The sequence below is a fragment of the Odontesthes bonariensis genome, chromosome 5 (genome assembly GCF_027942865.1).
Source record: "Odontesthes bonariensis isolate fOdoBon6 chromosome 5, fOdoBon6.hap1, whole genome shotgun sequence".
Lineage (NCBI taxonomy): Eukaryota > Metazoa > Chordata > Actinopteri > Atheriniformes > Atherinopsidae > Odontesthes > Odontesthes bonariensis.
In genome coordinates, this window is record NC_134510.1 from 32,901,674 (window position 1) to 32,911,082 (window position 9,409).

Genomic DNA, 9,409 nt, shown 5'->3' on the forward strand with positions numbered 1-9,409 from the left:
GGAAGTTCAATGCCCATCGTGGTCAGACAGACAGAGATTCAGTGATAGTCTGGGTGTCAAGTTCTCCTGGTAGTCTGTCTGGCTCAGCCTGCTGAGTTTTGATCTGAAGAAAGCTTGGGCTAACCTCAACCACAACTCCACTCCCACCCTACTGCTGGGTTTCCCTCCTGAAAGTGTCTTCCCTATTATACGCTATTTCTCTGCTTTTGTGCTGCAGTTGTTCACGATGAGCTAATGGCCAGTACATTGATCATACTTGCTCGACCCCCAAATTGGGGTCAACCAGAAAAGAGGCCCCGTCTCAATGTCAGGAAACAACTGCTGATGTCATCTTGCTGCGTCTTTATGAATAATAATGGAGAATCCAAGGCATACAGATTTGTACCCAACTTGCGGCAACTGATTTTTGCCTCCGAGCGTCCTTCAACCCATATCGAGAAGAGGAGGAGGTCACCAAAATCCCCCTGGCACCCCCTGCCCTTGCCCCCATTTTTTACAACTGATTTCCAGCAAGCTATTAACCTTTATGTAATTCCCTAAATCGTGAAAGTTGATGCTGGGCTAGAGCCCCACGTCACCTTTGCATCTTTTCCCTGACACTTTCATTATCACAATAGGTATATGAAATAGACAGGTGCAAAATGCATGGCAGCCCTCTGTCCTTGCTCGACCGGTTGCCATGGAAACGGCTGATAGAGTAGGTTATCGATCGCTGTGTCCAGTCCCCCTCCGTTCCCCCACCCCCTGTGCCGACGTTTTTTCTGCAGTGATGGGCGTGGATCAATAGCCTGTATATTGTATGCTTTTCTCGCCATTCGTTCCCCCATGATAGCAAATAAGAGGGGGAGAATTGTAAAAATGTAAGTGATACTATTTAACTGGAGTCTAATGATGTGTAAATACTGTACAGTTTTTTTTAAGCATTGGACATCCATTCCATTTCGTGGTTAATGATAAAGAGAAATTAAAAGAGAGAAAGAAAAAAGAGGAAAAAAGAAAGAAAGAGGCTGCACGGGCCCCAAGCAAATGTTCTGCCTTCCTGTCACAGTCACTTCAAAACCTATCTTTTTCTTCTCTCTGTCACCTGTTAACGCATACATGTCACGGCACATTTACCCACATATGTAAGTTTTTATTTCAGTTCATCCAAATCGTCTCTTTTTATTCAAATTCAACCATCAGAGAGGGTCAATTCATCCCTTAAAAAACGTGACAATGAATAGAAGAGCCGCCATGGACCTGGGGGAGCTCGTTTAAATCTCGCCTGAGGGATCCCTCAAGCGAGGGGTCATGGTTGAAGTCATGGAGCAGCAGGTTTAAAGGTGGGCGCTCCTCAAGGTATCTCTGTCGCCCCGAGGCACGGTCATCACAATTCCAAGAGAGGTGGAAATAAAAGTGCATTTGGAACACAAAGGCTTTTGGGCACTTCTGGAGAAATTAGACGGTCAGCTCACTGATGGTCAAGAACCTTGGTTTACTTACAAATGGGCCCATATCACCCCGGTTTACCCTTCTAAACGACTTCATCCCATACATCACAGTTCATTTCACCATTTCTCTGAACAGTATTGATATTACACTGACAAATGAATATTTACCTGTAATGGTTTGAGAGAAGTAATCTAAAAAGGAGGCGAATGAAACCTACAAAGTTCTTCATGCCTGTAACATCTAATTTCTCAAATTCTCAGGCCTTATCACCAAAACTACAAAGACGTATACCGAGACACAGCGTATATACAGTGTCACATTGTCCATTTTTGTCCTCTGGCACCCGACTGATATTATATACAGTCTCTCCCCCTACACATATGTCAATATGTTTGGTCTTCACTGGGAGGAATGTGCCCTGAGGCTCCCATATAAAATTGGTGGACCATTCCCATGTTGGCTCCCTTTCATGCCCCCACTTGTAAAGCGGCCGACCCCACAGTATCAATAATTCAGCCACAATTTAGTTGTAGTTGGGCCACATGTTTCGGGTCAGTTGTAACGAGTGCTGTTGCCGTTGAATGCCTGATCGGTCTGATGGCCTTGTTTGAGGTTTGTGTCCAAATGGCTTGAATGACCTACCACTGTAGTTTGACTGATGTAGATCTGCATGTGAGCCTGCCGACCTCTGCTAAGAGCTTCTGGGAGTAACTCAGGTCACAGGGAATGTTTAGGTCGAACGTCAGTAGTTTTTCTTTGTTTAAAGGGTCCTTTTTGTAGCAACAGTACATGTGTTCCTAATACTGTTAATATCAAATGATTAAGAAATAGTTTGTCATTCAAATTCAAGACACTGCTTGTTAGTTGTGAAAATACATCTCTCTGAAGAAATAGTCCCCAGTAAGACTTATCCATACCAACATAGGACTTTGATTTTGGGAAAACATGCTGCTAATAAAACTCTCAACATATAAATTTTCACTGCTTTGTGCATCACAAATCAAACTGGTTCACTTCCACAGTATAAGAATAGAGGCAGAAACTTCAAATCAGGATAACTTGAAAGGAAAGGAAGTAAAATAGACTTCTAATAGTTTTCTAATGTGAATGTATAGTACTAATATGGGAGCTGGCCCACAGGAGGGAGGAGGCAACACGAAGAATTTTTTGAAAAATTTATTACATAATTATAACCTCTAAAGCAAGAACTTTAATCTTTAAATGAGCCATTAGTTTAAGAGCCTTAACTCCATCAATACAAAAAGTGCACATTGTGGATTGATTTATTATCAACAATTAAAAACTGAACTAATGTTTTTTTTTTTTTTATGGAAAGAGAGGATACCCCCCTGAGATCAAACTGCACTCACTGGTATAACACTTTAATGCACAGATGCAGCCAATTAGAATGGCTGGCAGTGTCGTACATAGACAGTTAACTTCCTAGCTAATTCTCTGCCAGGTTATGCCACAATTTGGCTAGAAACTGCCTGAACATTTGGGAGAGGCAATTCTAAGTGGCTGCATTTGTATCTATTTCCAGTGCAAGCGCACAGCGAACAATATGTGAGGCCCTTGAGTTGACAACAAATTGACACCTCACAACACAGCTCATCCTGAACTACCACATGTGTGTTTTGAGGATTCATCCATGAAATCCGCAGCGGTCTCAGACAAGTCTTAGGGGATCTTCTCCCCCACATGCATCCCACCAACGCTGCTAGTTGTCTGCCCTCCTGTCTTAAGCCAGCCTTGGGGTGGAGGAGCTGCTAATCTCGAGCTATAGCTGAATTGGAAATCCTTAAGTCTATGTGCATGCTGAATGGGAGGAAGGGACTGGGAAAGAGAAGAGAAGTAGTTGCCCCTTGCACCTTGGCTAGATGAAAAACCCTCAGCCTGGAGAGGACAACACTGGCAGGGCAGAAGTCAAACTCCCAAGGCCGTAAAACGAAGTGAGAGAAACAAAGAGAAAGGAAAAAAGTAGCAAACTTTTTATTTTTCTGGCAGATTGTGGTCAAAAAGTGGACCTGGAATGAAAACTAAGTTTTTGTATATGACATTTACATTCAGTCTAATGGGAAACCTGTGAGTGGCTGCCGGGCTGCAGTGGCTTGATTGTTGGGAGTTGTATCTACTCGCCTACAGTATTGGATCATGTCGTACTCTTTTATTTAAGTTGAGCAGATTATGTAATGGGTTATGCGTCTGTTTTGTATTCAGAATCTGTTTGGGCCAAAACAAACTGGCAGTGAATACAAGATCTTGAAATGACATGACTTGCACAATGTATCACAAGATTTAATCATTTCAAGCAACTGTTTCACCATAGAGGTAATTCTTTTATCTGCACTGTGTTGTAAGACCGACATTTTTACAACACATCACATGACTGGTGCAATGGAAGAGCCAAGTTGAACTGTATGAACACAAGATATTTCATGTTTTGTTTATGTTGATATACATAATTTTTTTTCTCACTTTATAATGTTGGTGTTCCTTCTCACTTGGGGAAGTGTTTCAGGTGTTGTTTTCTTCCATTCTTCCGGCAAACACTGTGGGATTACCGCTGTCACATTGTTTGTTTCATCGTTCTCTACACATTTTTTATTGGGGACAGGTCAGGACTGAGGTCAGGTCAGGCCAGTCCAGCACCAACATCCTCTTCTCGCCTTTGTAATGTGTACAGAATGTGGTTTCGAATTGTCTCGTTGAAAAATGTATGGAAGTCCCTGGAAGAAAAGATGTGGTACATACATACATTCTGCAGTAAGGGACATTTGTTGACAAACTGGCGATCCTCGGCCCATCTTTACCCAAAGACACTGCTTTTGTACCAAACAGTGATTATAATCACCTGTTGACATCGCCTCTTTGAAATAACAGTCTCATTCTCCTCCACTTTTTTTCTGGAATGTGTTGCATTGATGTGCATTACCATATCAAGTTGGCAAAAAAGAAATATGAAATATCTTGAGTTGAGCTGAGCTGAAGTTGAGTTGAAAAGTAGTTTAGTGATGCCAAAGATAACTGAACTGTTGCTGTGTATTATTTAGATTTATAACTAGAAACAAAAAAATGAGGCAGATAGATCTTAGACATTTTTCCAACTTTTTCTGATTTGGGGTTGAGGTACCCATCATGGTGTTCGCTTATTGCTGCAACATGAGATCACAGTGTCCACAAAGTGTACAATCTGATCCACAGTTTGATCAAACAGCACCCATGTAACACTAATTACGTTTATTCCAGAGTTAAGCTATTATTCTTTTACAACTGACAAACAACTATGGGTTATTTAATGATAATTACTGTACTGGTACTTTAAGTTTCTACATATCTAAAAATATGTGTTTTCCTTATAACTTGTCATTTTTTGTCTTTTGTCTGTCCAGAGTGTATCTTGCTGTATTTAATACAAGTGTCCACACAAATCTATTTCTTTTTTTGCAGTTTTGAAAGTATGACACTATCAGATTGACCGGACCGTCCTGTTTTAGTATGACTAAAACGTTAATGCTTAATTTCTTCTTGGATAAATTTGGTAGAGCTGCAGTTGAATATTTTTTAGATCCATTTCAATAACATCAGTATGACTGAGTCATTGTAACAGGTCTGTTATTCTTTCCCGAATTCCTCCAACAAGACGAGGCAAAGGTACGTGATCGTTGCTGTTTATCTATTGAACTACTAAAATCAATTTCATTCAAATCTTTTGAAGAGCTGGACCTTTGACAAAGGAAGAAGAAAAGATTCATTCTTAAAATAGATTGGCATGAATTATGTTAAAAATGTGAAAATAAACATGGAGTTTTTGTGGAGGATGTACTCAGACCACTTTTGTTTTACATTTTGAAAAGGCCTAAATCAAGATGATTTGATTAAATCTCATTGATACTTAATAACGAAATAAAGATTCTCGTTCTGTATCAAAAGTTTCTGCTTTTCATCATGAGATGATTCATCCTCTGCTCACCTTTAAGTTCAGTGGGACACATCCATAAATCAGCAGGCTTTTATGACAGCATGAAATTTACACAGGTACGGTGAGTAAACGTGAAGCTATAAATGCACATAAACACTGAGAAGGTGACATGGATTTAAGGAGAGAAGGTATGCTTTTTAAATATCCTAAAACATGTTTGGTGGAGATCCTTGGAGAGAGATTCTTGGTTTTTGAGGAGCTTTTGCTCTAAAACAACTTCCAGGTTTCGGTGTGGTAGAAAGCATTTCATTCGGTGCCTGAGTATCAGTACCAATACGACAGATGAAGTCATCCAAAAGCTAAAACCCTTGGCTTGCACATTGTACATACTTTTCAAATTTTATTTTAACTTCTCAAGTCACGTCGGTGGATATGAAGAGAAGATTAATTTTACATCTTTTGGGACTTGTTTTTCCTTTTTTTTCCCAGTAATGCCTGTTAAAGAATGAAAAAATGTACAGTTCTAGTACAAATGCTCTCTTATTGGTAAGTTCCTACGCCTTTCAAGAACTGCGTCTCAATTTGGTGTCAAAATAAATGACCTCATTTAAAGTTTTTTTTTCAAATGCACATAGCAGCTTTAACTTTGTAATGTTTTGGGTTTAATTCCAGGGACTGTCTGCTAAAAATACATCATGTTAACGCTCCGGCTGTAAAAGAAGCGGCTAAAATAAAGACAGATTCCCTATGGACACATAACAAAAAAACGACTTGACTTTATGGTGTTTGTTCCTAACCCCTCCAATAAATGACCTCACCATTCGTTTGTTTGCCTTACTGTTAAAAACCTACATTTCATAACCACAGGTCTGGCAATGTTGACCATGATAATTTCTTTGTCCATGTAGGGTGTTTTTCAGATACTACAGTAAATCCACTCATTTAAAACAATCAATACAGAGGGGGGGGGGGGTGTCCACTGCAGATGCCTGAACAGCTGATGCTAGAGGTTAAGTGTTCTAGAGTACACATAGAGGTATGTGTGCTAAAAAAAATGGGGAAAAAAAAGAAAGGCGCAAAGCTTCGAAGTGATGTATGTCCTTAAGCACCTCTGTGTGCTTTGCTGGCGCTGGTGATGAGTAGTCGCTATGAATGGGTGGAAAAACAAGTCTAAGTGATGTGGCCCTCCAGTCACCTGACCATCAGCACTGCCATTGTGGGCCCGTAGCTGGCTCGCGTCTGCATGGCACGGCGACATATTGCGCCGGTATAAGGCAGTCAGTAGTTATTCATCATCCATAATGTTAACGATTACAGCATGTCGATAACAAACCCAGGAGTTAAATGAGTTTGTGCACTCAGCTACGCCTGCGCCGCGGCGGTTCAAGGTCACTCCCTCCCGTCCCTGACAGGAGGGATGATTCCCGGGCCATACTGCGAGCACACTCGTCTTCCTACAAGGTCAAGTGTGCCACTATTTAGAACAAATAGATACATAAAACACTCAGTCTTGTGGGTGGGTAAAGTATGAGGCAAGACCTTGGGCTGGGATAAAGTTGGCCAGCAGCTCGTATATTTCGTCCTGTACTTGTATTTCAGCTTGACACTTTGTCAACCCCCCCCCCCCCCCCACCTCATCCCCCCTCTAGTCGCTTTAACGTTTTCAAGTCCTTTTTATGTGACTGAACGCAAAAAGTTAGCATTGATTTTTGTCATGTAAGAGCTCACTGGAGTGCAATGCGAACGGATCTTGATCATCTCAAGATGACAAACTGTGTTTATCACTCAGCTTGGTGGCCAGCTGAATTTAGGCTCTGCAGTCTCCTTTAAGCTTATCTGTCAAACACACCATGACCAAAGCTTCTATTCACCTATGGGTGGTTGAAAAAATGAAAATCCAGAGGGCCTTTGTGTTTGAGCAGGAGCAGGACAAGGCTAGGGTGCGTGGTGAGAGGATACACTTGATTTGGAGTCAGTTAGCAGCTCATGCCTATCGTTATGGACAATAGGGTAAGGGCAAGTGTCTCCCTCCCCTCAGCTTTCCTCTCTTCGTCACCCTGTCTTCTTGGCGTGCTTCCCCCAAGAGACACGAGCCAGGGGCTGAGCACTCTGATGGCCAAGCGTGACATTTAAACCCCTGCCCTGCGGTAGTTTTAGGGGGGCTTTGTGGAGGAGATGGGGGGTGCAGAGAGGTCCATCTGAGCACTGAGAAAGAAAAAAGGGGGTACGGACAGAGGCTCACCCTATAAACTCCCTATTACACGATGAACACGCGCTGCTCACCCCCCACCCCACTCCCCTGCAGAAATCCTTAGTGTGTCACTGCGGCGGGGGCCCCATTGTGCTCGGGCCTGCCGCTAAAGAAAAGGGCCCTTTGGTGGTAAACAATTCAGCTGTCCACTCTGATCACAATGGGGGCACATCCCATTGCTTTGAGCATCTGTTTGGAGTAGGTATTGGTCCCCTCTCTGCTCAGCAGCGCTGTCCATACATAGACGGTGTGCAACTAAATCCCTGAATCTGCTGGCCCACTACCACCTGCTCTCTGCCTCCCCTCCTTTCATCATTCTGTATTCGGATCAATACTGTGGACTCCACTGCAGTATCTCTCAAAAGACAGCCTTGTGTTGGCTGTTCAGTGGGAACACATGCATTTTAGAATTATGTACAGTGTGGAGGCCAACTATATGAGCTGATTAAGGCATGCATGAGAAAGAAGAAGCTTTTTGGAACAAGGCACCAGGAGTTACAAGAGCCACAGCCATGAGTGCTTGTTTGTGGCTACTCATCGCCACCTTGTGGTTGTTAAATATATTTCAACCTGCTGGTAAATGAATCCACTGTTACCGTTTGGTTGTTTTATTCTATGGTTTTCTAATCTAATCAGCTGCAAAATATTTTTAATCGAGGCTTATGAACTTTACACCTCTGTCCTCTTCCAAATGACTTAGAGTTTCTTTTTGTTTAAAGTGGTATTAACACTAAATAGTTTTGCCCTATATCAGCAAAATGTTTATCTACATCAAAGGTAAAAGTACTCCTCATGCAGTGTAGACCATTTTGGAATATTATAATGTTATATATTACAATATAATGTTTGATTCATGTTACTGATGTGTTAGCAACAAGACTTTAATTTTCAAGCTAAAGTATTTTTGTTGCAGTGGGCCACTTGTAATTTTTTGACAGTGTGAAAAATCTGAACAAGAGCGTTCATAAGTTTGGCTGAATTTAGTGATAATGCTTGTTATGACCATACAGAACGCTTCTTAATTTAGTTTTCTAACTTTTTTTCCAAGATACGATCTGACTGGCATATTCTATGGATTTCCTCCAACGCTCACCCGACTATCTGATTCCAAAGGGTTAACAGCGAGCGGGGTACTCTGCTGGGGAAGCGCTAATCAGCTCGGAAACATTTGCTGCCCTTCTGGCAAGGTCAGAGGGGGTCACGGTCTCTGTGCTGGATGTCCACTCTGTTCTTCGCTCCTCCCCCTCCTCCTGTAGAGCCCAGCCCCCCCCGGGGGCCTATAGACCCTGCAGGCACAATCACCGAACCTCAACTATAGGCTCACAGAAGCTAGCTTTAATCTATATGGAGCCCTGGGATGGACTGCGGCTGTCTGTCCATCAGCCTGTCAGTGTGTCTTGCCTTGAACGCACACAGGCGGCCCCGGACCGACTCTATCGACTTAGAAAGTCCGAACCCAGATCTGTGATTGGTCTACAGAGGTGTCTGGCGGGCCCCTCCTCCTGTTTGACCAGCTGATTGATCTGTTAACACTGGCCGCTGGACGTGTGTCCCTGAATTTAATTTCAGAATTCATTTCTGGGAGACGTGTGTGTACAGAAATGATGAAGAGTCCCAGGATCTGGGTGAAGGATTGAGGGCAGAGATGAAGAATAAACGCAATTTAGATTTATTTTCTTTCAAAAAGTGTTGGATATTTGGAACGTGCTTGAAGAGCACACTGGTCGAGTGTTCGAACCTTTAGGTTGTCTTACTTAACTCATTTCTTTTTACTCCTCCAGCTCATTAATATATTGTCATTTGGG